This window comes from Lissotriton vulgaris, chromosome 4_2 (genome assembly GCF_964263255.1).
Source record: "Lissotriton vulgaris chromosome 4_2, aLisVul1.2, whole genome shotgun sequence".
NCBI lineage: Eukaryota > Metazoa > Chordata > Amphibia > Caudata > Salamandridae > Lissotriton > Lissotriton vulgaris.
Window position 1 is genome coordinate 15474601 of NC_141692.1, and position 25173 is coordinate 15499773.

Genomic DNA, 25173 nt, shown 5'->3' on the forward strand with positions numbered 1-25173 from the left:
ACCACTGGAACACCTCAATCTTCCCCGGTCTGTGCACTATGTAATGCCATCTATTCCATCTCCGTATTGCGCATCAGTGTCCCAAAAAGGCAGTTCATGGGAGTAGACCATAAGTGCAAAAATAAAATGTCAATCATCATCGCCCTCGTCCTGCAGATTATCACGTTGCGCCGCTCCTCGACCATCCGCTCCTCGCTGCGTACGCCTCCATTGCCAGAGATAATCCTCCACATGCTGGGGGTTAGTGAAAAAACGTTGTTTGCCCTGATGCGTCAGGCGCAGCCTCGCTGGATACAATAGAGCATAATAAATGTTTGCTGCACGCAATTTCTTCTTCACCTCAAGAAACTTGCGACGTTCTTCCTGCACTAGCGGAGTGAAGTCCGGGAAAATCGAAAATGTCACACCTTTGTACACCAAGTTTTGCTTTGCACGAGCAGCAAGCAAGGCCACGTCACGGTCCCTATAATTCATTAAGCGCGCAATGATGGGTCTTGGCGGTTGGCTGGGTCTTGGCTGTGGGCCCAGAGACCTGTGTGCACGCTCGACAATGAACTGTTTAGAGAAAGCCTCAGTTCCAATCACGGACAGCAGGAGTTTTTTTATATAATCCACCATACGTCCCATGTTTGTGGATTCCGGAACATTAACCACGCGTATGGTGTTTCGCCGACTCCGGGCTTCTAAATCTTCATTTTTAGCTGCAATTGTCCTGAGAAGGTTGTCCATTCGTGCCAGCCGCGTTGCATGACTGGCCGTTGCATCATCCGAATCTGAAATGCGCCTTTCAGCTTTCTTCAATCGTTCCTCATGCAGTTCAACCTTGTGCACCAGTGCATCCATTCTGGAGAACATCCTGTCCACCTTATCCACCACAGTGGCGAACCCCTGCCTCATTTCCTGCAATATTTGGTGCGTATCTAGGTCTGCAGACCCCGCTCCACCACTCACCAGGTCCTCGCCGGGCGGTTCAGTTGTCGACGATGTAGGCTTAGGTACCCTCCTGGCCGTCTCAAAAGGGAGTTTCGTTTGGCGAGTGTCCCGCTTCCCAATGTTGTCTGGAAAGGGGTTATATCACAATCTCTATGCCACCTCACCGGGGCCAAGCACCAAGGATATCCGCCTGCTAAAATGTGTGGAATGCCCAACTGCTCCGCCAGCCGTGGAAATGACCGTCTCCCACCACCTATATCGCCTCGCTTACAACAGTTGACTGCCTGCTACTCTGTTACTTGCAACACAGGGCAGCTCGAGCATGCAAGCATATCATATAGGGACGGCCACACACTTCCGAGCTCTGTCAGCATGCCAGTGGGCCGATGCAGGTGATGTTCCCTGAAGTGTCAGGTCTGCACTCCCCTTAAGCCTCCAGGCTGGCTGCAATCCCCACATTAAGCTTTTCTCATGGCGTCTCTGCTCATGTTACAACAGTGGCATCCACTTCCAATGTCAGCACTACGGGCGAGCAACCCTGCAGCCACATCAGTTCCACACACAGCGTTCCACAGCAACCAGTACGTCCCTCCTGCTGGTAGGTTCACAACAGCGAGCCCCAACACCACTAAGCGGAAAGCGACCCTAAGACTAACAGGCCACAGTCCAGGATCATGCGTGGTCTCGCGCAGGGGGCCCTGCAGCACGTCCTTCATCTCACCCCAATTCCATCCAGTCGTGGGGTCCACGCAGTAGGGCTCCAGGCGCAGCGAGCCCAGACCTTCACCACGAAGTCCTCAAGGCAATGTCTCCTCCGCCAACTAATGCTCCATGTCCCGCTAGCTTCGCCGCCCCTTAGGTCACTCACAGCGGTATAGGAGCGCCGGACACTGTCCCTTCGTATCACGCCTCCAGCCGTCCAGGCCTACCTGCCTCGTGGCAAGCCGCGGTCTCCCCTGCCTCCGATCGCCCCACAGCGTGCACCCCAGCGCTCCTGCGCCACTCCCGGGGGAGATTTTCTGGCTGTGCCGCTCGGGCCGGGAGCAAGCAATCTACACCAAACTTTCACTGAGGTTAGAGGATAGTAGTAGCAACTCAGGGACGTTGTGGCTTCCAGGTGGCAGACTATTTAGGAAGGATAAAATGGAGGATATATTATCCAGGCAGCGGGAGCCTCACCGCTCGGCGGCCATTCCGTTTGTGTGCCCTCTAGCGCCCCTTCAAAATCCAATCTTGAATATATGTTGTATCAATATTTCTTGTCACAAAGAAATCAACAGCCTATGCATTTTGTCCCTAATGGGACATCATCAGGGCTGTAAAGAAAACAAAACAATATATCAAAATCAACATTATTACAAACATAATAGTCTAAAACTAACTGTTACATTATAGTCATTTCATCCATTGTTCTCTCTAGTTTGATCACAATAACCAAGACTGTATATGCGAACGCAAGTCTGACTCTACCTGCTTTATAGGCAAAGGTGGGATTTGAAAAGAGTCTTGTCATGTTTAGTTAGAATGTTTTTTTTCGATATTATTCCAACAGTGATATTAATGGCTGGCCGTTTTTCGAATTCGCAGATTGATACCAAGGCTTTTGATCGCTTTTTGATAATCTTCTCAATAATATATGAGAAACGATTTCCCCTAATCAGGTGAGATCATTTACTTGTTGAATACAGATATCCAACGATAATTTAAGACCTGACTTGTGTTCGCAAATACAGTCTTATCAATTTAAAATCTAAAAGGGAGGTTGCATCCATTAATATGTTAAGCTACGTTGAGGGGTGAGACAAATTAATGGCACACATTGACACCGCCAATTCATGATCCGACTGAGGAGTTAATATTATATAATGTTGCTTTGCATAATTCTTGTATAATTGTTTGCTCTGAATACTTTGAGCATTATAATGTTTCATAATGTAATTGTTATGTTGGTGGTGTCTACAGAAGAAGTCTATTAGAGAAATGAGTAAGACACTCTTGGTTAATGTGATAAATCTAGAGAGAACAATGGATGAAATGACTATAATGTAACAGCTATTTTTAGACTATTATGTTTGTAATAATGTTGATTTTGATATATTGTTTTGTTATCTTTACAGCCCTGATGATGTCCCATTAGGGACGAAACGCGTAGGCTGGTAATTACTTTGTGACAAGAAATATTGATACAACATATATTCAAGATTGGATTTTGAATATTGGACTGAATTGTTTGCTTGTGATATAATGAACGCTTATGTTGGAAACTAAACCATTATCGTTGAATAAATGAATATGGACTTCAACAGGGATTGTTAATCGTGAATTCATCAATTTGGATGCTCCTTTTATTAACACTCCTTTCATGGTTCATGTGTGTGGTCTTGACGGTGGACCTAAGAAAGAAGAGCATCCGCCCTACTAATAAGAGACTATCAGAACTATAATTAATTTTGTACACTTCTCCCTGGTGCATGCATAGGTTTGCCCCCACCGTTGCATTTTGTTTTTCTTCTTGTAAGATATACTTATATATCTAAGGAGTGCTAGGTGCTTTGTCGAGGAGTTTTGTCTCCATGTCCTTTCTACTTATCTAAGTTTTCTTCTTTCACTGTTGAGATCTGAATTAACCACAATTTGAATTTATTGATCTCAGTTGTTTTAGTTTAGGTGGGGCCACTTGATCGAGAACATCCAAAGTCGAAGTGTTGTAATGTGTAGTGAGATCTACATCCGTGTACGTGAGGGAGAGACACAAGTTGGTCAGGAATATTGGATTTGAGTTCAAGAGTTGGGACTTTTTTGATATTTTTTGTTAACTGCTTAGTAACATCTGGGATGGGTCTGTCTGGGGTATGGATGTTGAAAAGAATTACATGGTGGTCTGACCAGTCAATATGTGAGATGGAGATGAGGGAGATCAGGTCATTTTTTGTGATAATCGCATCTAGAGTTGAGCCTGTGATGTGTGTTGGTTCTTTGCAGAGTTGATTTAGGTTGTTCATTTCAAGAAGGTTCCTAAGTAGTCAGACTTAGGTGTCTTCTGAGTTGTTCCAATGAATGTGGAAATCACCAAGGAACACATCCTTCATGTCAGTTAAGGAGAACTGAGTAATTAGGTCAGATAACTTTTCTTCGAAGAGGGCTCGATCACCAGGAGGGTGGTAGATGGCGTAGAATTTGATAGGAAGTGAGCTTTTGCTTATAAGTTCTGCCACAAGGTAGTTGAAAGCTTATTATTTTGTCTTACTTACAGTGGAAGGTTAAATTCCTATTTTGTGAATGATGTCTTGTCTATTTATGCTGAACCCAGGAGGGTTTAGCAAGTCAAGTATAGGGGAGGCACATTCATTTAGCTGGGATTCTGTGAGGAAAGTAATATCTATTTCTTCCCTGAGAATTCATTCCGCAATATGAGTAGCATGTGTGTCTGCTGATCTACAGTTGAGGAGCATGCAAGAGAGAGGGAAGGGCTTCTCTTAAAGGGAAAGAAATGGTTGAATGGTGGTAAAATGCGCAGGCGGTCTGGGCTTGTTGATTGGCATGGGGATTCTATTAGTGCTCACAAACTCTGGGATTATAGTGGGGGTTTAGGAAACATAGTTTGGGACTATGTAAGGTAGGATTCGTTGAGAGCAGCAGCTTTGAAATCAGATATGGTGCAGAGAGCACAATGGCGTCTGTGGGACAGATGACATAAAGGAGTGTAGGGCCAGAGGGTGCGTTTAGAAGATGTGGTAGGAAAGCCTGTGTGTAGAGGTACCTTATAACTCTCAAAGGGTATGATAGCTGGATAGCTGAGCCTGTCTTGGGTTGTCAAGGTTTTGGTGTGCTATGTCATTTGCCAGGTAGTAAACTTTCTGTTCCATTCAGGAGAAGATCTGTGTGAATGTGTTATTGCAGCTTCCCACAATGTAAGAGGGGGGTTGCAAGTCAGTCAATTCCTTGGTAGTGAGGAGCAGAGTGTGTCTTGATATGGGAGATCTCCTTATCATTTGGACTAGGCTTGTGGACAGTCTGAGTGGGCTGAATAAGGTCAGCAAATGTAGGGAGGGGTGTGTCAGCTGAGGGGTCTGGTGCATCTGATCAGGCGATGGGGCTCGAGAAACAAGGCTTGCAGTGATCAAAATTGCTATAAGGTACCAAGAGACTGCTGGTTTGGGTGGGTACAGGTGAAGTCCCACTGGTGATCGTTTGTGTGCTGTGTGTGCTGGAGTGGGAGGTAAGGTTGCTAGTCAGGTCTGGGGATGACTCTGAGCAAGATTGTGAATTCCACTGGGGAAAAATGCAGGTTGGTACTGGGGTGAGTGTCAGAGGTCGGGGGATGAAGGTATTTGGGACAGATCATCTTGGAGTGTGAGAGGTTTGAAAAATGATAGAAAGTATTGATCGATTAAGAAGAGGTGCGGGCGGTTCACTTGTATAAGAATGTTTCCTGTCTTAAAAAATGGATATATCAAATTCACCTATAGAAGATGAAGAGAGGGACATTGTCACTTTTGATCCACAGGGAATCTTTGTAGTCTTGGTCACCTGTAGGAGGAGAGGATGATGCTTTTCCATTTTGTTGGGTGTTTGAAATAGAAGACAAAATACAATTTCTTTATGCAATTTTTCAAATTATGATAGGAGATTCTTTTTTGCATTCTTGGAGCCATCAGGAGGATAATCGACAGTCCATAAGTTGGGGTCATATCTGACTAGTGCTGTGTTGAGAGGTTTGTGCTGGAGCATTGTAAGAGGCATATTTGTGGCTGGTTACCAGTTGATGGTGCAACGTACTGAAGTGCATCAAAGGTTAGGAATAAGTGGTGCATTCTAATCTAGGACCCTGATCGATAATGTGACCTTATGCCCTTATACGGCTATAAATCCATTTATTCCCTATATTGGCATAACCGATCAAATGCAATATTCAGAAACTCGTCTCTGGCCTCACACGAACAGAGCCACATTTCAGAATCGCTTCCTCTGCCACTTCCTTTGCAGCCAATTAGTGCAATGACATAGCAGAAGTTAAAGCCAAAAAAACAGCTTTCAAGGATCGACTCGACAACAACACCCACAACAGCAAGGAACTTTTCAACATCGTCAAGGAATTTTCCAACCCCTCGGCCAACTCCAACGACATCACCACCTCTCAAACCCTCTGCGACTCCCTAGCCTCTTTTTTCCACAACAAGATTGCTGACATCCACAACAGCTTTGACAACCAACCCGGAAGCCAACCCACCCTACCATCAGCTGACTATCTTCCCCCCGTTAACACCCTTAACGCCTGGAACCCAATCACCACTGAGGACACCATCCGCCTGATGAACTCCATCCACTCTGGATCCCCCACAGACCCATGCCCTCACCACATCTTCAACAAAGTAGACTCCGTCATAGCTCCGCACCTACGAGACGTCATCAACTGCTCCTTCAACTCCGCTACCTTCCCAGAAGACTGGAAACACGCTGAACTCACCGCCCTCCTGAAAAAACCAACAGCTGACCCCACCGAACTCAAAAACTACCGCCCCATCTCACTTCTTCCATTCCCGGCCAAAGTCATCGAGAAAGCTGTCAACAACCAGCTCGCCGCCTTCCTCGAAGCCAACAAATCCCTCGACTCTTCACAATCTGGCTTCCGAGCTAAACACAGCACTGAGACCGCCCTCATTGCAGCAACTGACGACATTCGAACTCTACTGGATAATGGAGACACAGTCGCCCTCATCCTCCTCGACCTCTCTGCAGCCTTCGACACAGTCTGCCACAGCACCCTTTTACAACGCCTCAGAAACATCGGGATCCAAGGAAAGGCACTGGAATGGATCACCTCGTTCCTCTCCGGAAGAACCCAGAGAGTCCGTCTCCCACCATTCAAGTCCAAGGCCTCTGAAATCATCTGCGGCGTACCACAAGGATCCTCTCTTAGCCCCACCCTCTTCAACGTATACATGAGCCCCCTCGCGACCATCGCCCGCCAACATAACCTCAACATCATCTCTTACGCGGATGACACTCAACTGATCCTTTCTCTCACCAAGGACCCCAGCACCGCCAAAACTAACCTACACAAAGGAATGAAAGAAGTCGCCGAATGGATGAAACAAAGCCGTCTGAAACTGAATTCGGACAAAACAGAAGTCCTCATCTTAGGTAAATCCCCCTCTGCATGGGACGACTCCTGGTGGCCGGAAGCCCTCGGAAAAGCACCCATCCCGACAGACCACGCACGGAACCTTGGCGTCATCCTGGACTCTTCACTTTCAATGAACAGACAAGTCAGCGCCGTATCCTCATCCTGCTTCAACATCCTTCGCATGCTCAGAAAAACATTTCACTGGATCCCCACCGACACCAGGAAAACAGTCACCCATGCTCTGGTCACGAGCCGACTGGACTACGGAAACACCCTCTACGCAGGTACCACCACCAAACTCCAGAAGAAACTACAACGAATCCAAAACGCCTCAGCCAGACTCATTCTAGACATCCCACGCAATGAACACATCTCTGGCCACCTTAAAGACCTCCACTGGCTACCCGTCAATAAGAGGATTACTTTCCGACTGCTTACCCACGCACACAAATCACTCTACGACATCGGACCAGATTGCCTCAACTCTCGACTGTCCTTCTACACCCCCTCCCGCCAACTTCGCTCTTCCAGCCAAGCACTCGCCACTGTCCCTCGCATCAACAAAACCACCATGGGAGGCAGATCCTTCTCATACCTGGCTGCCAAAACATGGAACTCACTCCCCGCCCACCTTCGCCTCACCCAGAATCACCTAGCGTTCAGAAAACAACTTAAAACGTGGATATTTGACAAATAATCCCCTCCCTAAGGATATCTAGCCCCCCTCCCCTCCCCAAGCGCCTTGAAACCCTCCGGGTATGTAGTGCGCTATATAAATTCTATGACTTGACTTGACTTGACTATCTAATATTCCTAGATTAACACTCCGAGTTCTTCAACAAGATAAAAACTCAGCAACCTGGGAAAGCCCTGCTTGCTATGTTTTGATTAGTAATAGAACTCTAATGAGCACTGATAGACGATCACTTCCTAGTGACATCTTTATTGACGTCTTATGTCCAAAAACTTACGTCAAACAAGGCACCTTTCAGGTATAAATATTACCAACGTTGCCTTAAGCAAATGCTGTTTTCGCTGATGTTGCTGCTGTTTCGCTGAAGCTGAAGCTGCTGTTATGCTGATGATACCATAGCTGCTATCGCTACTGCTATCGCTGCTAACGAGCGAACGATGGTGTGGTGAACTTAGGAGCTGAACAGCCGTCCCCTGCAAGAGCCCAGCAGATTCAAGCTGCCCGCGGACGCTGCCCCTCCTCTTCCTCGACGCGCTGAGAGAGACGCTGTCTTTTCTCTTGCTGAGAAATCCAGCTCTGGCGTTTCCAGTCTACTTTTGCGAATGACTGGGATATCGAGTTCCCTGAAGGAGATACCAGACCTCCATCATTCTATTCCAGAGGTATGGTGTTGACTAAACCCTTAGAGAGAATTCTTGAACCAAACCTTGGCAAAACCAACTTAACTTAAAGCTACTTACTTACTCCCCTCCCAAGTATTAGGCTTAGGTCAGGTACACTGGGGTAGGCGTAGTTAGAAGCACCAGTTGAGTATTTTAGCCTAATGTATATATGACTGTATATATGTTTTATTCATTTTAAACCATTGTCTGGCTAAGAAACCATATCAATGCTTTTACAGTATTATTTCGCAATACTCATCTTACTGTACGTACTTTTTATAATAACAAGTCTTGCAATTGTGGCAATTCATTTCTCTTGTACGAGAAGAAAGACTGTTCAATAAATGTTACCCTTTATTGACAACGCCCGTCTCTCTATTCTCTACATATTGTGAAAGTAATCTGCACTACAACTGACTGACTAAAATAACTGTCTATTGTTTCACACGACTCTAGAGATTGACTCTTATCTGAGGAGCAAAGTTGTCATGTTGCACGGTTGTTGGAAAACTGAATCCCTTCTTGTCTGTACCAGGGAAGCTGATCACTTCCTATTCAGTCAAGAAAGTTTCCAGTGACCTCTGAGCCAGTTGGTAACAAACCCAATTAAGTTTAGCATAGTCTTTAGAGGCCTGAAAGATCCGCACTTCTACGTCGATACTACTGTTTAAGTTATTCCAATGCGCAGGGCCCATTGGGAAAATAGGAACTACACTACATGGCGCCCAAACGTTTGGTAAGGCGATAAACTAACGCAAGACGTTAGAGTAACTCAGTCGTGCATTTTTCACACAGACCCCTTTCTCCCGTAAATACTCCAATAGACGTCTAGAGTGGGTGAAAGCTTAAAATCCGCCCGAACTCAGTAGGAAGAGATTCCTATGTAAAGCTCTGGTTTATTCAACGTTGAAGGATACAGTGTTCCAAAATATTGTGCACCTAATCTTTGTCTCCTTGGAGACCTACTCTGCAAAACCTGCATTTATAAAATGTCAGTAGAAAACAACGGAACTGATGCCGCAGCAGATGCGACTCAGGAGGGTCCCGACAGGACTACTGAACCGGGTGCAATAATCATCCCGGTACATTTGAGAAAGTCTATAACTTTAAAACTTATAGAAAACGGACTGACACCACAAGGTGGTACAGTGATTTTCGTGATAGAGGCACACGAATATCAGCAGACAGAGGTGTTCTATTCATGGATAAACTCTCCAGCGGCAAACGCTAGAACAAAAGAGTTTCACTATTACAAAATAGAGAAACCACCGGATGAGTACGCGCCTTTCGAGGAGATTGAAATCCCATTAAAATACCAAGAACATTTACTTTGGTTTAAAGGCGCCCTAAAACATAATGATCATATTACCAGGCTCGGTCCACTAGGTAGACCAGGAGCAACGTGGCCGGTTCTAGCCAGCTACACACCACATCCGGACATTGCAAAAATGTCTAAAGAAGAGCTGTTAGCACAGCTAAAAACATTAATTAAAATACATAGGCAATTAGTCCAATATGTAATGCGGACTGCAACAGTCCAACTAGCTGTTAATGTACCACAGCTAACCCCTCATCAGGGGAACACCAATAAAATTACACCACAGAACATACAATCATGTCTTGGTAAAATACCCATAAAACTAGAACAAATTCTTTTCTGGTTAGCGCAGAAAATCACTCAAATAGAGGCAGTGTTTCCGGATACCACCCCTATCGAGAAACACAGAATCTTGACCATCTGCCTTCCTATGGGAATCGCACCACACATGGAGGACTGTGACACTTGGGGTACAGTCTTTGCTTCCATTTACACAAAAACACATGGTGTTCCGTCTATGGCGGTAATACCAGATGTACTGAGACAGATTCAAAATGAATACGGTCCTGAACCTGCTTTAACTCTTGGTATGAAATTACTGAAAGACTTCAAGCAGGTCTCGGCTATATTATTAGCCAATATAAAGGGAGAAGCAGCATCTGTGGCGATCCGCCAGAAGTTGAGGGAAACAGATATAACAGATCAACCAATTGAGCTTGCCAGAATCATAGAGAAATGCTATGAAGAATTAGGTAGAGACAGCTTGGGTGGAAAACCAGTAAAGCCCCAACTGCTCGAAAATCCTGAAAAATTATTTATTACAAAATAATTCAAACACTCATAATAAGAGCAGGGATCGAAATAAACAATCCACTCCCAAGGAACAAGTTTTCCAGTCCAGAGGAAGGTCTCCTCGACGGAGGGAAAGAACTCCGACTCGAGAACACCAGTCTCCCCAGAGGGAGCCCTCTGAGAAAAGATACAACCTTAGAAATAGGGATAATTTGAAAAAACCTGACAGATATCAAAGTATTGATACACGTCCCTTTCGATCTTTTTCACAGAAATCGGAAAGAAGAGGACGGTCAGACCCAGGAGAGCACACCAAGTCCAAAGACAAGGAACCTGCTCAGAGTAAAAAATCTCAATTTCCAAAAAAGAAGGTAGCCAGTATTAGAGTAATCAACCATGCCAAAAATACTGAGGACACAGTTGAAAAACGGGGAGTGGGCACAGACAATGTTAGACAGTGCAGCAGAAATCAGTATAGCCCGCAAGATCTTGATGAGTCATCTGGAGACAGTGGACACGAATGAATACATTCAGGTTGAAACTGCCGACACCAGACTTAGCGAGCCCCATAAAATATACGAAATAACATTGCGTATAGAGGGTGATAAGACTAGGAAAATAAGGGGTCTATTTTGGGATAAACTCTCAAAAGGCTATGACATTCTGTTAGCTGAAAAGGATTGGGCCCCAGAGTTTGTCAGGGAGTGCCCTCGTGGCGAAGAAATGATTATGCCTGCCTTCTCGAATCACATTCAGATTCACAAAAAATATACTTATGCAAGGAAATGGGCAGTAGCCCAGGCACCGGCATTATATAAAAATCATGTAGGATGGGATGAGGACTCACCTCCTCACAAAATCCAGTTAAAAAGTGCACCAACTGCACAAAGGCAGTATCCCATTAAGCAAGAAGCTAAAAAACAAGTCAGGGAGATCTTAGATCAACTTAAATATCAGGGAGTGATTGAAACATGCACCTCTCAAATGAACAATCCTTTGTTTCCTGTCTCCAAGCCAGACAATTCATATCGTCTAGTTTTGGATTACAGACACCTTAATGCATGTTGCAAAACATTTGCAGTACAAAATTTGCATAGTGCTGCACTAATGAATAACATAGTTAGGAAAAAATATAAAACAACAATACACATATCTAATGGTTTCTTTTGTCAAAACATTGCACCAGAAAGCAGATACTTGACCGCTTTCTCCGTAATGGGGTCTCAGAAAAATTTCTGTAGGCTCCCACAGGGGTTCAAGAACAGCCCAGGACTATTCTCAGCTAGAGTAACAGAGTTACTACAAATATATGATGATGAGGCATTATCTTACGTAGATGATATCTATCTCACAGATGACGACTTGGATACTCACTTGAAAAGAGTGAACACCATTATACTTGGGTTCGCAGCAGAGGGTTACAAATTCAACTTTAAAAAGTCTCGAATTGCCCATCTGACAGTATTATTTTTAGGATACGAATTATCAAGTGAAGGAAAAAGCCTAGCGGACAACTTCTTAGAGAAGTGCGCTGTACTCCAAGCTCCAAAAACTCTGAAGAATTTACAATCAATTCTAGGCTTTCTGAATTTTAGAAGAACTTACATCCTAAATTACGCAGAGAGGGTTAAACCTCTCTACGAACTAATTAAACCTGATTTTAAACAAATCACCTGGACTCAAAAACACACAGCAATTTTGAGATCACTGCAAACTAGCATGTTAGCAAAAACAAAATTAGATACACGTGACAACACACGCGATCTTGTAATCAAAGTCATCCCAGGAGGATGCGGATTCACGTACCTGACCTCTAATGAGGGAGAAAAGGTCCAATTTCAATTAAATCTCACTTGTACACACAAGCAGAAAAAACATTCAGTCCCACAGAAAGAACTGTGAAAGCAGTGCAAATTGCATTAGCAAATGAACAAGAACTAGCACACGGCAAAAGGATTAATATCCTAACAGCGGAATCCGCCTTCGAGGCGCTATTCAGCCCAGTAAACCTGCCTACAGTGTCACTGGATCCGAAATGGATACAATATGTAGATTCTCTTGGAGCGGAAGATGTGAAATACTATTTCGCCCCGCAATTCGAAGAACTGAATGATTTAGAATATGAAGAAGAATATCCTCTGCCAATCGAACTTCTGCCTCTCCCACAGTACGTCTGTATAATCTATACAGATAGATTTGTACAGCATTTCAACGTAGAGAGCAAATCCTACGATGCAGCCTGTGCGATTATTAAAGGTTGCTGGCTGTGCGGTAAATTCAGACCGAAAATAACAAAAACTGAATCAGTAAGAAACTGTTCGGCTCAGAGAGCTGAAATCAGATCTTTAAAGATGGCGCTCGAAAATGCAGAACGTGAATTCCCCACACTAATCGTGTGCGATTCTCATTTTTGCGTCAACTCTTACAATAATAAATTGCAGAGCTGGATTGAAAACGATTACAAAGATGACACAGGTGCCACAATAAAGCATAAATTGCTCTGGAACCAGGTAGCTCTTTTACAGAAAGAACTACAAAAGACTCACGTGATACACGCACAGAGTCTTCAACGTGATGGCATTCACGTTGCAGGGAATTCATTGGCTAACACAGCCACAGCGGAAGCAACTAAACCGGCTTCCGTAGCCACAAAAAAGCGTGCAGAAAAATACATAGACGGGGAAACCATGCTGGCAGTAAAAACGACTGTAAAAGGCGACTGTGCAGCACTGCCCGTGAACTATCCACTCAATTATGCATACGTAATCGATGCAAACTCCGTTCCTTTTGCTCGAATCCCTGGAGTGGGGGATAGGGTAATTCCAAACATGAACAGAAGAATATTTTTAATAGCAGACACACACATGGGTTTGGGTCCTAGACACAGAAATATCAAGGAATCCCTGACTGAATTACAATTGGTATACTGGTGGCTGGAAATGAGTGTACAACACCAAATATATGCAAACAACTGTGAAAACTGTAACAGGGATCGCAGTAGTGAACCACGCTACCGGCTACCAATCAGAAACAGCGTAACGCTGTCTACATCCCATCCTGCGTCCTATTAATCCTTAAGGCTAAATCCACTTAAATAATGTGGCCCCAGCGCTCGGCTGACGCCAGAACGGTTATAAAAGATCTGCGAGTCTTTATCGGCACATACGCAATTGCCATGTTCCATTCTGACCAGGGTCCTGCTTTTAGCTCTCGAGCTTATAAGGAGGCCATGGCCGGCATGGGAGTTGGGTTGCGGAATTCTTGTTCGTCACACCCCGAAGAGAACAGTGTGGTAGAAAGAAAAAACCGGGACATAAAGCAATCTATAACAGCGAAGGTATTAGGTTCAGGCGCTGGGTGGGTGAAACATTTAATAAGTGTCCAGATCAGTCTTAATAATTTGCCAAGAAATTCTCTAAAAGGTTTCAGCCCATACGAACTATTGTTCGGAACTAGAATGAGAGTTCAGGACCTAGATAGTCAAGTATCAGTGGTACAAGATAAGAAAACAGACTTTGACATCAAAGATCGTTTGGCTGTTTTACAGGACTTGAACGAAACAAGATTTCCTTAAGCAACATAAAGTTAAAGCAACAGCCAGATACCACTGACGAGGCACCACAAGCAACAGCCCCAGCAAGGCCTGTCTGGATTCCAAATATTGGGGATCTAGTCAGAGAAAAAATAGCGGTGAAGAAGGACTTTGGGCCTTCTTACAGAAAAGCAGTACCTGTCTTGGCAGTCACCGGAACAAGATCAGTAGTACTACCGCCCCTTGCTGGTAAAAAGGAGAACAGAGTTGTATCAATCAACCTGGTAAAACCACAAGCATGTGGCCTATAATCAACAGTAGGCCCAGTGGACTCCCAAGAAACAACAGAATACCCAAACTTGCAACAATCCAAGAGGTTCAAACTGAAAGACTAATCACATTCGATCAGCCTGCAGTGCACAGAGAAGGACTATGCAATAATGCCATGGAACTCGTGCCTCTTGAGACACCGATTGAAACAGTTCGCCAAGAAACACCAGTCTACAATGATGTGGCATCAGAAAGTGCTACCGAAAGACAAATTGAAAAAATAATCCCAACAATTGACAGAACTGCCTCTGGTTATTTCATCGACTTCGACAACTTTTCCGAGGATCAAAGCAACCCCGAAGTGATGCCAGAAACAAAAAAGACTTTTAAAGAAAAAGCAACAGAACTCGTTCAACAAATCAAAGAAGTATATCTGGATGCACCATTGATTGAGCATTGGATTATTTCAGGGGTATTTATACTCCTACTATGCCTAATTTTAGTTTTAATTTTAGGAAGGTTTATTACAATTGAATGGACACAGCAAGTCAGAACATCAACTTAGTCCTCAAACCACACAGATCATCCCACGTGAAGAAAAGAGAACTGTCAACAGTAAATGTCACAGCCATTCCAATACCCGGTGGGGTAGTATGGGAGAAAACTGACTATGAGATCTATGGTCCGGTCGAGATCCTGAAGTATCCTCATCAACTGAAGGTTTCCTTAAGTGACTTTGTAAAACCTAGTACATTCTCTGATGATTGGGACTTTGACAGTATTAATAACATGATGTCTGATTTAGTGATGTCAGCTAGATTCACAGAACATGATTATTTACAAGGTTCGTCTACTTATGAACAGATGTTCTGTTTTACACATTATGGCGATCATTACTTGCATAAATCTGCACAGCTTAGAAATGTTAGTAAGTATAATCAATGGGAACATTGTGCTACACCACCTAAAAGCAGTTCTAAAACATTCTTTGAGAAATTCAAGTACTTCTCGGGTTTTAACACCAGTGATGCTGAGACGTTTTATTACAAACTGTTAGATAAAACAGGAATGAAAACAATGCTGACAAACACTAAATTGATATATTCAGAAGCATTTTATGAAAAAATGATGACATTTGGTTTTGATTAGTGGAAAAATAACATTGAAACAAAAACCATCTGGGGTACGAAAGATTGGCAGGTACAAGGCCTAGAAGCATTATTCAGAACCTGCATGATACCAGAACAAATGATGTTTTTAAATGACACAATTCACCAAACATCCTGTCTTGGCCTAGCTAAGATCAAAGACCTAAACAAACCGTCTATTCCAAAACGAATACCTGAAAATGTAACGACAGATATTTAGATAGACGTATCTAAAATCTTACATTTTAACAGAACACATCCTGATTGGAAAAAGTGGTTAATCTGGCCTACTGACACAAACAACTGTCAAGATAGATTCCTGAATAAAACACAGGGGTTAAAAATGACCAGACAAGACCCTAGATACTCCCAGAGACAACATCCAGGGATAGTAACAACATACAGTGTAGGGAAACTCTGCCTCGAATGGCTAGGATCATCCACACTGGCTGAAATTAAGCAACACTTGTCTTTACTTAACCCCTTGGATGCTAATGACAAGGGTAACTCGCCATGCCCCCCCCATTCATTTCAATGGAAATCTCATTATATGGGCCTGACTCCAAGATGGTGCTGATTTGCGCGATTTCATTCTTGGACCACGCAAACAGCGTCAAAAGCGTTTCATAGCGACCAGTATCTATGCTGCATGCAACGAGGCTTGGAAAGTCACAAAAATTGAAACAGCTGAAAAAATACGAGAAATTGATCGTATTAATTTGGAAAAATCACTTTCTGTAGTGGACAATGGGTTAATGACTCTGTCCTCCAGAATATATTCGTTGGACAATATTGCATCCTCTGCCTTTGATATAATAGACAGAGACTTGCTAATGTTACAGCATGGCCAGTCGCAATTACGTTCTATTGTACAATTAGGCTGGACGCTGCAAAATCTTCGTTCAGGCTATGTGCCTTGGGGTTTAATAAACACAACGTCATTGTTTTCCATTTTTAACCTTACTGATAAACAAATCAGCTTGGCACAGAAAGGAGCAGACTATACAATCCTGAGCATCGAAAAACTTGAGAGATTACCATTGACAATGTCAGAGAGTCCTGTCATTGAATGGATAATACACGGGATTATCACAATTCCGATAACAACTTTCCGATTTAAAAAGTGCCTTGAATACATACCTACTGGCCAGTATGAACGATTGGGTAAAGGATATGTAAAATCAGCAAGGAAATTACCATACACACATTCATGCTATAGTGACAGCGACAAAAATGTATTTCTTAGTGGTGAAAACTGTAAACGTTCACTAAGCGGTATACTTTTGTGCAAGGGTATTAATTTACACGGAGCCTGTGAAGGTAATTCTAACAACCTTTCATGCCACCAGCTTGTCACACCTGCAACGCAGATAGAGCCTTTCTTTATGCAACTCGCAAATGGGAGTTACATTCTAAGAACGGATAACAGATGTTGTGGCCTTTTGCCAGGAAAAGCGTATCTCGTAAGCGTAACTTCCATAGTCAAATGCTGTATGCAAGCATTGCTCCCGAGCGGGCCTTGAGACATAGAGACTCCCATCTAGCCTCGTCTGCATTTCTCTTCTATACAAATTGATACTTTAAGCAAAATGAAGTCTGTGCTTTTGCAGACAACAGTGCCCATCACGTCATCAAAAGAGACGTATGATCTCCTAGTTGCAAGGAGGACAGCTACGGAGGTTCATGACCTTTTATCAACAAATTGCCCCATGCATTTCGTAGAAATGTTGAGCCAACTCCTTAACATGTCTAGTGCCACAGGCATCCCAGGCATATTTAAGACGATTTTTACGGGACTGCTAACACCATTTCAAGCAATTCTGGGAATCGTTCCCAATTTTGTACATTCAGTCTTTGGCGGCATACCCCTATTTTTGGGACTTGTAGCAGGGATTTTATTTTTGACCCTCCTGCTCCGATATGGCAAGCCACAGCTCAGACATGACTCCTATGGGAATGGAAGAAACAATCCTAGCAGTGCGCTACCGGGACTGACTAACTAGAGTACTTGGATTGGCCAGGCTGAGAGATCTAAACATGACCTGGTTCCTTTCAATCAGACCTATATGGCAAAACTGCATCTTACCTGTACTACGATGTATGCTATGCGGAGATGAGTGCGTGTTGGACACCTGTCTTGCACTTCCATCAGTTGTACCAATGGATATCGATACTTTGCTCAGTCCGATAACGGCTCACGCATTGTGTTGTCCCCAGCGGCTACCAATCCTGATGACGGCATTCGTTGAGACTCCTGTACTACGACTAGGTGGTAACAGTGAAGCGAGTGACAAAAGCAACATCACCCAGGTACGACCTTCTGTGAGCATTGCTGATCCCGGCTTTGATGACAGCAATCATTCTCACACCTGCCAAGTTACAGCACTATTGAATTTGGTCAAACTGTCACCTGATTTTGTAAACCAATTCTTTGAGAGCCTGTCTGATATGATGTTCTCACCCGAACAGAAACAATAACTTTAGAGAAGCATTCCGACACACAGCGTTCCCATGAACTCTGAATTCGGCCTTCAGTTTTGAACAACAAAAACTGCTAAAAAACGTTGGAACTCTATTTTCCCCATTCAAGCAATAATTCTTTTGAATTGAATACTTTTTAATATTCACCTTTTTCTGGCACAAAAAATTATTTGCTTAAAGTAGAACTATTCACAGAGTACAGAAGCTTCTACTTCTATTTTTAGATACATCTAGAGACATAATAACTTTACACCAGCCTCTAGCACATTTTACTGCAATGTATTTATATGTGATGAAATTATCTCGCCCTTCTTTTCTGTATTCAGAGATATTTCATGTGTAATTCTTTTTGCAAAATCGTTCATTGATTTCATATGCTATAATTTTGAATGATTTCTATGCTACAAAAACGTACAGTAACTACATTTTCACGTATTACAAATACGCCTATTTCAAATGCATATATGTATTTTGGGGTGGGCAATGTTACACATGCATCTTATTGCTCTAGTTTTAGTAATTTGATGGACATGAATTCGTAGAGTGGGTGTTGCGTTCTAATCTAGGACCCTGATCGATAATGTGACCTTATGCCCCTATACGGCTATAAATCCATTTATTGGCATAACCGATCAAATGCAATATTCAGAAACTCGTCTCTGGCCTCACACAAACAGAGCCACATTTCAGAATCGCTTCCTCTGCCACTTCCTTTGCAGCCAATTAGTGCAATGACATAGCAGAAGTTACTATCTAAGATTCCTAGATTAACACTCCGAGTTCTTCAACAAGATAAAAACTCAGCAACCTGGGAAAGCCCTGCTTGCTATGTTTTGATTAGTAATAGAACTCTAATGAGCACTGATAGACGATCACTTCCTAGTGACATCTTTATTGACGTCTTATGTCCAAAAACATACGTCAAACAAGGCACCTTTCAGGTATAAATATTACCAGCGTTGCCTTAAGCAAATGCTGTTTTCGCTGATGTTGCTGCTGTTTCGCTGAAGCTGAAGCTGCTGTTATGCTGATGATACCATAGCTGCTATCGCTACTGCTATCGCTGCTAACGAGCGAACGATGGTGTGGTGAACTTAGGAGCTGAACAGCCATCCCCTGCAAGAGCCCAGCAGATGCAAGCTGCCCGCGGACGCTGCCCCTCCTCTTCCTCGGCGCACTGAGAGAGACGCTGTCTTTTCTCTTGCTGAGAAATCCAGCTCCGGCGTTTCCAGTCTACTTTTGCGAGTGACTGGGATATCGAGTTCCCTGAAGGAGATACCAGACCTCCATCATTCTATTCTAGAGGTATGGTGTTGACTAAACCCTTAGAGAGAATTCTTGAAGCAAACCTTGGCAAAATCAACTTAACTTAAAGCTACTTACTTACTCCCCTCCCAAGTATTAGGCTTAGGTCAGGTACACTGGGGTAGGCGTAGTTAGAAGCACCAGTTGAGTATTTTAGCCTAATGTATATATGACTGTATATATGTTTTATTCATTTTAAACCATTGTATGGCTAAGAAACCATATCAATGCTTTTACAGAATTATTTCGCAATACTCATCTTACTGTAAGTACTTTTTATAATAACAAGTCTTGCAATTGTGGCAATTCATTTCTCTTGTACGAGAAGAAAGACTGTTCAATAAATGTTACCCTTTATTGACAACGCCAGTCTCTCTATTCGCTACATATTGTGAAAGTAATCTGCACTACAACTGACTGAGTAAAATAACTGTCTATTGTTTCACACGACTCTAGAGATTGACTCTTATCTGAGGAGCAAAGTTGTCATGTTGCACGGTTGTTGGAAAACTGAATCCCTTCTTGTCTGTACCAGGGAAGCTGATCACTTCCTATTCAGTCAAGAAAGTTTCCAGTGACCTCTGAGCTAGTTGGTAACAAACCCAATTAAGTTTAGCATAGTCAGTAGAGGCCTGGAAGATCCGCACTTCTACGTCGATACTACTGTTTATGTTATTCCAATGCGCAGGGCCTATTGGGAAAATAGGAGCTACACTACATAAGTATGGTGAAAGAGTGATGAAGATTGGAGAGCAATTTAAAATGGTATGGTTAAGACGTAGAAGACGGCTGCATGGGATGATTGAAAGAGCAGAGATAAAACTAGTGAGCAAGGCAGTCAGTTTGATGCGTACTTGTGTTTTTTAAGAAAGTCCCCAATATGTCCTTCAACTGGGGGAAGAGTAGGAAAGTAACAGGCCCTTATTCAAAGACATGGAAAATTAATCAGTAGAGGTGGTGCACAGCAATATTTCAATGAGGATTCAAGAGCAGGAATGCTCAGCTAAGAACAAAAATTCAGCTCATCCGATAAATACGGAATATTGCACAAAGACAGTATGATTCCGTGGTAATGAGCAAGTAAAATGAGGTAGTATCGTCATAACAACCAGATACAAATCAGGCAGTGTAGCTCTATGCACATGTAGAAAAAGACAGCTGTAGCAAATAAGGTTCTTGGATCCAGTATATAAAAATAGGTTTGATTTATTGTAGATCAATTCAAGTTAAGGTAACAATAAAAGATCCATAGATGTAATAATAAAAACCCCACCAGGAGCAGTTCTTCTCTCGCTCAGCCTGTCTGCCATCAACTGCCTCTACTCAGAGCAGTCAGGTACCAAACATTCTAGTGTGTCATCAAACATTCTTCTAGATGCAGCGGCTAAGCAATGGGGAAATCCAAGCAAGGGAAATGCAGAGCATAAGCAAGATGTAACACATCCCCCTTCCTTAGAAAACAACAAACAAAGATAAGAGAATATATATACAAATCATATGAATGGAACACATTGCATTGCATTCTTAAATATATAACAGTTGAAAAATAATAAGGATTGCATTTACAAATATATTCACAATTGCATACTCAAATATAATTGCATTCACAAATATAGAGACAAGTGCTGACACGGAGAACATAACTTTTCTTTTTTTTTTAATATGAAGGCAAAAACAGTTACCACCAACTTCCAGTAGATGGCAGTGAATGACTATACAGTTCTGTTTTTCGAACTTCTAGGGTGCCGTGTAAAGTGTAAATGTGATTCACATCCAGTCATAACATTCCTTCGATGTAATTTCAAAACTTATCTGCCAGTCTTGCACACATCTCGTTCCTCATAAATAAATGCTGTTTCTTAACAACCAAAGTGGCGCTAACATCAAATATAACAATTGTACTCCATTAAGTTTGTTCCTGGTGACTTCAATATAAAAGTAAACTTCCGTTGCTGGACAAATCTTCCCAGGCAGGATATTAACAACAGGATCCACAATAGTAGCACAAATAAAGCTGTAGAATGACAAACGCCTTGGGATGAAGGCTGTCTTCAGGCCAAATTACGCAAACAAACACCCTGGGATGGCAGGCTGTCCAGATGACAGGGGACACTGGTGGGGCTAACCAGGGCGTTTCTGTAAATTTACATTTTCTTTTCCGGCTTAAGTAGTTCCAAAGTCTTTAAGTTCCTTAGTTGCAGTAATAATACATTAAATCCGTCTTCTTCCACGCATAAGTTCAGTTCTGTACCTTGTCGCCAATTTGTAGAAAATAAGGTTCTTGGATCCAGTATATAAAAATAGGTTTGATTTATTGTAGATCAATTCAAGTTAAGTTAGCAATAAAAGATCCATAGATGTAATAATAAAAACCCCACCAGGAGCAGTTCTTCTCTCGCTCAGCCTGTCTGCCATCAACTGCCTCTACTCAGAGCAGTCAGGTACCAAACATTCTAGTGCGTCATCAAACATTCTTCTAGATGCAGTGGCTAAGCAATAGGGAAATCCAAGCAAGGGAAATGCAGAGCATAAGCAAGATGTAACACCAGCATACTAGGTAACATCAGTTTCTTATTATTGCCACAAGGTGGAGTTTCAGGCATAGATATCAGTCAGAGTCACCTGACTAGGGTGTAGGAGACAACAAAATGAGTGGAGACTGAGGGGAAGGGAAGATGTCTGCCATGAGAGGCGGTCTGCACAAAATGGAGGAGTAGGCTGAACAAGAACAAGATTGCACATAATACTAACATCCAGTATGGAGGGAGAGGTGTGGGTGGGCTCACCTTGGGCTAGGTAGTACCAGTAAGTGCTCATCTTGGGCTAGGTAGTTCCAGGAAAGCCTACGTACCCCCTCCATAACTGGGAATAAAACAAATGTATTAGGTCTGATGACAACTGACATTTCTCACAACCTTTGATAATATTGTCAGTTTACCAGTTCAGAAACTTTCCTTAAGCTACAAACATTTTCAAAAACAAGAAGGAAGGAATATATGCGGCATCAGAATGTCAGTGACTGTGATGAAAGGAGATGTATTGCATGATGTGGTTGTGTGCCCTCAGCATATAATACACTACCAACCCATTTATGACCATTCAAATTTTTGTTTTTAACCCTTCGCTCATCCCTGGGTAGCTGTGACTCTGAGCAGTCAAGCTTTCACAAAGTGTAAAGCATTTAAGAAATGAACATATTTGAAGAGGAAAGAAAATTAACACAAGAAATCTAGGAATTTTTTTAATAGAGTATATTTTTCAGAATTTATGAATGGCAAAATGGAAAAGATGCACAAGAGGGTTCTGGAGAGATGTAGTTTACTAGAAATGAAAAATTAAGACTTTTAATTTAGCCTTGAACAAGCATAAAAAAATTAAAAGAAATTCAAGAAAAACTTTGTCTGAGTGGAATGCAGTTACTTAGATTTACTCCTGGAGACCAACTCCATCAGGGAGCCAATTGAGGGGGTCAGCAAGGCAAGCAGACTTCAGTCTAGTCATTAATGTCAGTGGCTCCTTGCCATGCACTGCTATGTAGTGGTCCTAAGGCAAGGGATACAGGACACAGAATATGCTCAAGGATGCTGAAGGTATTGTGCACTTGACGGGGTCTTTCTGGTACTCCTTCACAATCCACTGTCCAAGAGAGATTATCCTGGCTGCAAGAGTCAACACCCACAAAGTATCCTCTGGGTCAGCAAAAGCACAGTCACCACTTGGCCACTAGTAGCCTGGCTTCTTTTGGCAATACCTCTTCTTCTGGGTGACTAAGCTACCCTGATGACTGTTCCGGGCCCACCAGACACTGGTGGAACTTTAGGTCATCTATTCCAGATCGCTTGGGCTGTACAGCAGCGATGGGGGATGATCTATCATTCTCCAAATTTTTCACATTGTGTGGCCCTGTGCTGTGCACAGGAAATTAGCCAACTGCTTCATTGAGACTTTACTTCCAGCTGGGGGTGGGAGACTACTTCTTCATGAGCAGGAGACCGCAGGCACAGTCCTTTCCTATACCATCACAATGAGCAGCAGGTGCAGTATTGTCACTTAGCCCATGGGGACATTAAAGTCTTCTCAAAGTTAGCATGAGCTCGCACTTTTCTACATGGCTTTATTTCTGCAAAGACTTTATTCATACTTTTTTGCATGAGAACCAACTGCTGTGTTCCCTCTCTGCCAGTTCCTGTGATTTAGTCTGAGCATTGTGAGCAAGGTCAATATAAAATGCCTCTTGTCATTCTGTTCTGTCCCTAACAATCGTATTTTGGTTTTATTGGGATATATGCATATGGGCAGACACTTGGAGAGGTACCTTTCCAGGGAGAAGAGCCAAGCAACAACTATGATGTAGAAGTACCATCTAAAGTCTAAGGTATGGGGTCAGCAGACAAAACCCAGAGTTTTTCAAAAATATAATGATACAGCTTCCAAGCAATGAGTGGGAGGTTAGTCTATATTGTCTTTTTCATGATGACCTCTCCTTTGATAATTTATGGACTAGCTTCTATGCTGACAGTATTTATATTATGCAATTTCCAGCTTGTTGTGACACGTATAGTGCATGTTAAAACACGTTAGTTAAAATAAATATTTTACATTGGTTTGTCTCTCTGTTAGATCTTATTGTGGACAGGTACAAGAGTACATGCGAAAGGGTGTGTCTTGCAACCATGAGTCCTGAGGGATTCAGCAGTTATGCGTTCTGGGGTGTGTAGTCACTTGTTTCTCTGTGGGTGAGCTGGAGGACAAGTGAGACACTATAGCTAGTCGGCCCTAGGCTCCTGGGTTTTAAGGTGGCAGGATGACTCAGTCTCTAAACACTAAGGTCCCGTAGACCTGCGCATAGTTAAGTTCTTGTGCAACAGTCCCAGTCCTTGGATTGAAGGGTACCCGTACTGTGATTTTGTATAATCAATGTATTTCCATCAGACATGTCAAGTTACACCTTATGGGCGATACTCAATATTATGCCTACAAGCATTCCCCAACTGGATGTCCCACAGCATCATATAGTTGACATTCCTGAAAGTGCAATTCATTCACCTTCCAATGAAGAACAGCCCCATTATTTCGTCTAGGTTGCAGTGGTTACTATATGGACCGAGATAACTTTTCTTCTAATATATCTTTGTCGTCTTCATCTGAGGCGGAGCCCCAAACACGGATTTGTATTTTCATCTCCTGGTTTAAAAGAACGTACCTTAAACATACATCTGGATGGTGCTTATGATGGTGTTCTTCTCTATGTGGCTTGGTTTCGTAACAGGTTTTTTCCTATTAATGAATTCCCATTACTTACCTGAACATGCTGCTGTAGACTTGCTGGATGGAGGTCTAGCCCCTCACACTTCATCTTATGAAATGAAAGTGGATCAAGCCCTTGTTAATATTTCAATATTCCCAATTGTTGATGGTAGCATTTGGGATAAGGTACCATTCGATGTCTATGGTCCTATGGAAACTTTGGAAATTCCATACGTATTCCAAGTTTCTTGAGGTGATGTTATTATGCTTGGAATACACTCTGATGACTGGGAAGTTAACAAAGTTTACTTTTTGGATTTAAAATATTATACTGTTTTTGATACTGACGATTTGTATTTAAATTCTGCACATTATGCTGATTTAATCTGTTACCAACATTATGGCCATCATTATTTATACAAATCCAATACTCAGAGAAAACATTTTTATTAAAACAATGGGAGGATTGCCCAACACCATTCCAGGGGACTTCACTGACTCAGAAATGTAAATTTGTATAATTTTCTGGTTACAAAGTTTCTAACTAGAAATCATATTTTTATACATTTAATTTGACTACACAAACCAAATTCATTCTGACCCATACAAAATTGGTCTATTCTTCTACCTTCCTAACCGACTTGACCTGAAAGCTTATGATTAC

At 42.6% G+C, this 25173-nt stretch overlaps 1 pseudogene; it reads left to right on the forward strand.

Annotated features, from left to right (window-relative positions):
• Positions 1-1446: 1446 nt before the first annotated feature.
• LOC147718141 (phospholipase A2 inhibitor and Ly6/PLAUR domain-containing protein-like) overlaps positions 1447-25173 on the forward strand; it is a 118160-nt pseudogene continuing 94433 nt past the window's right edge.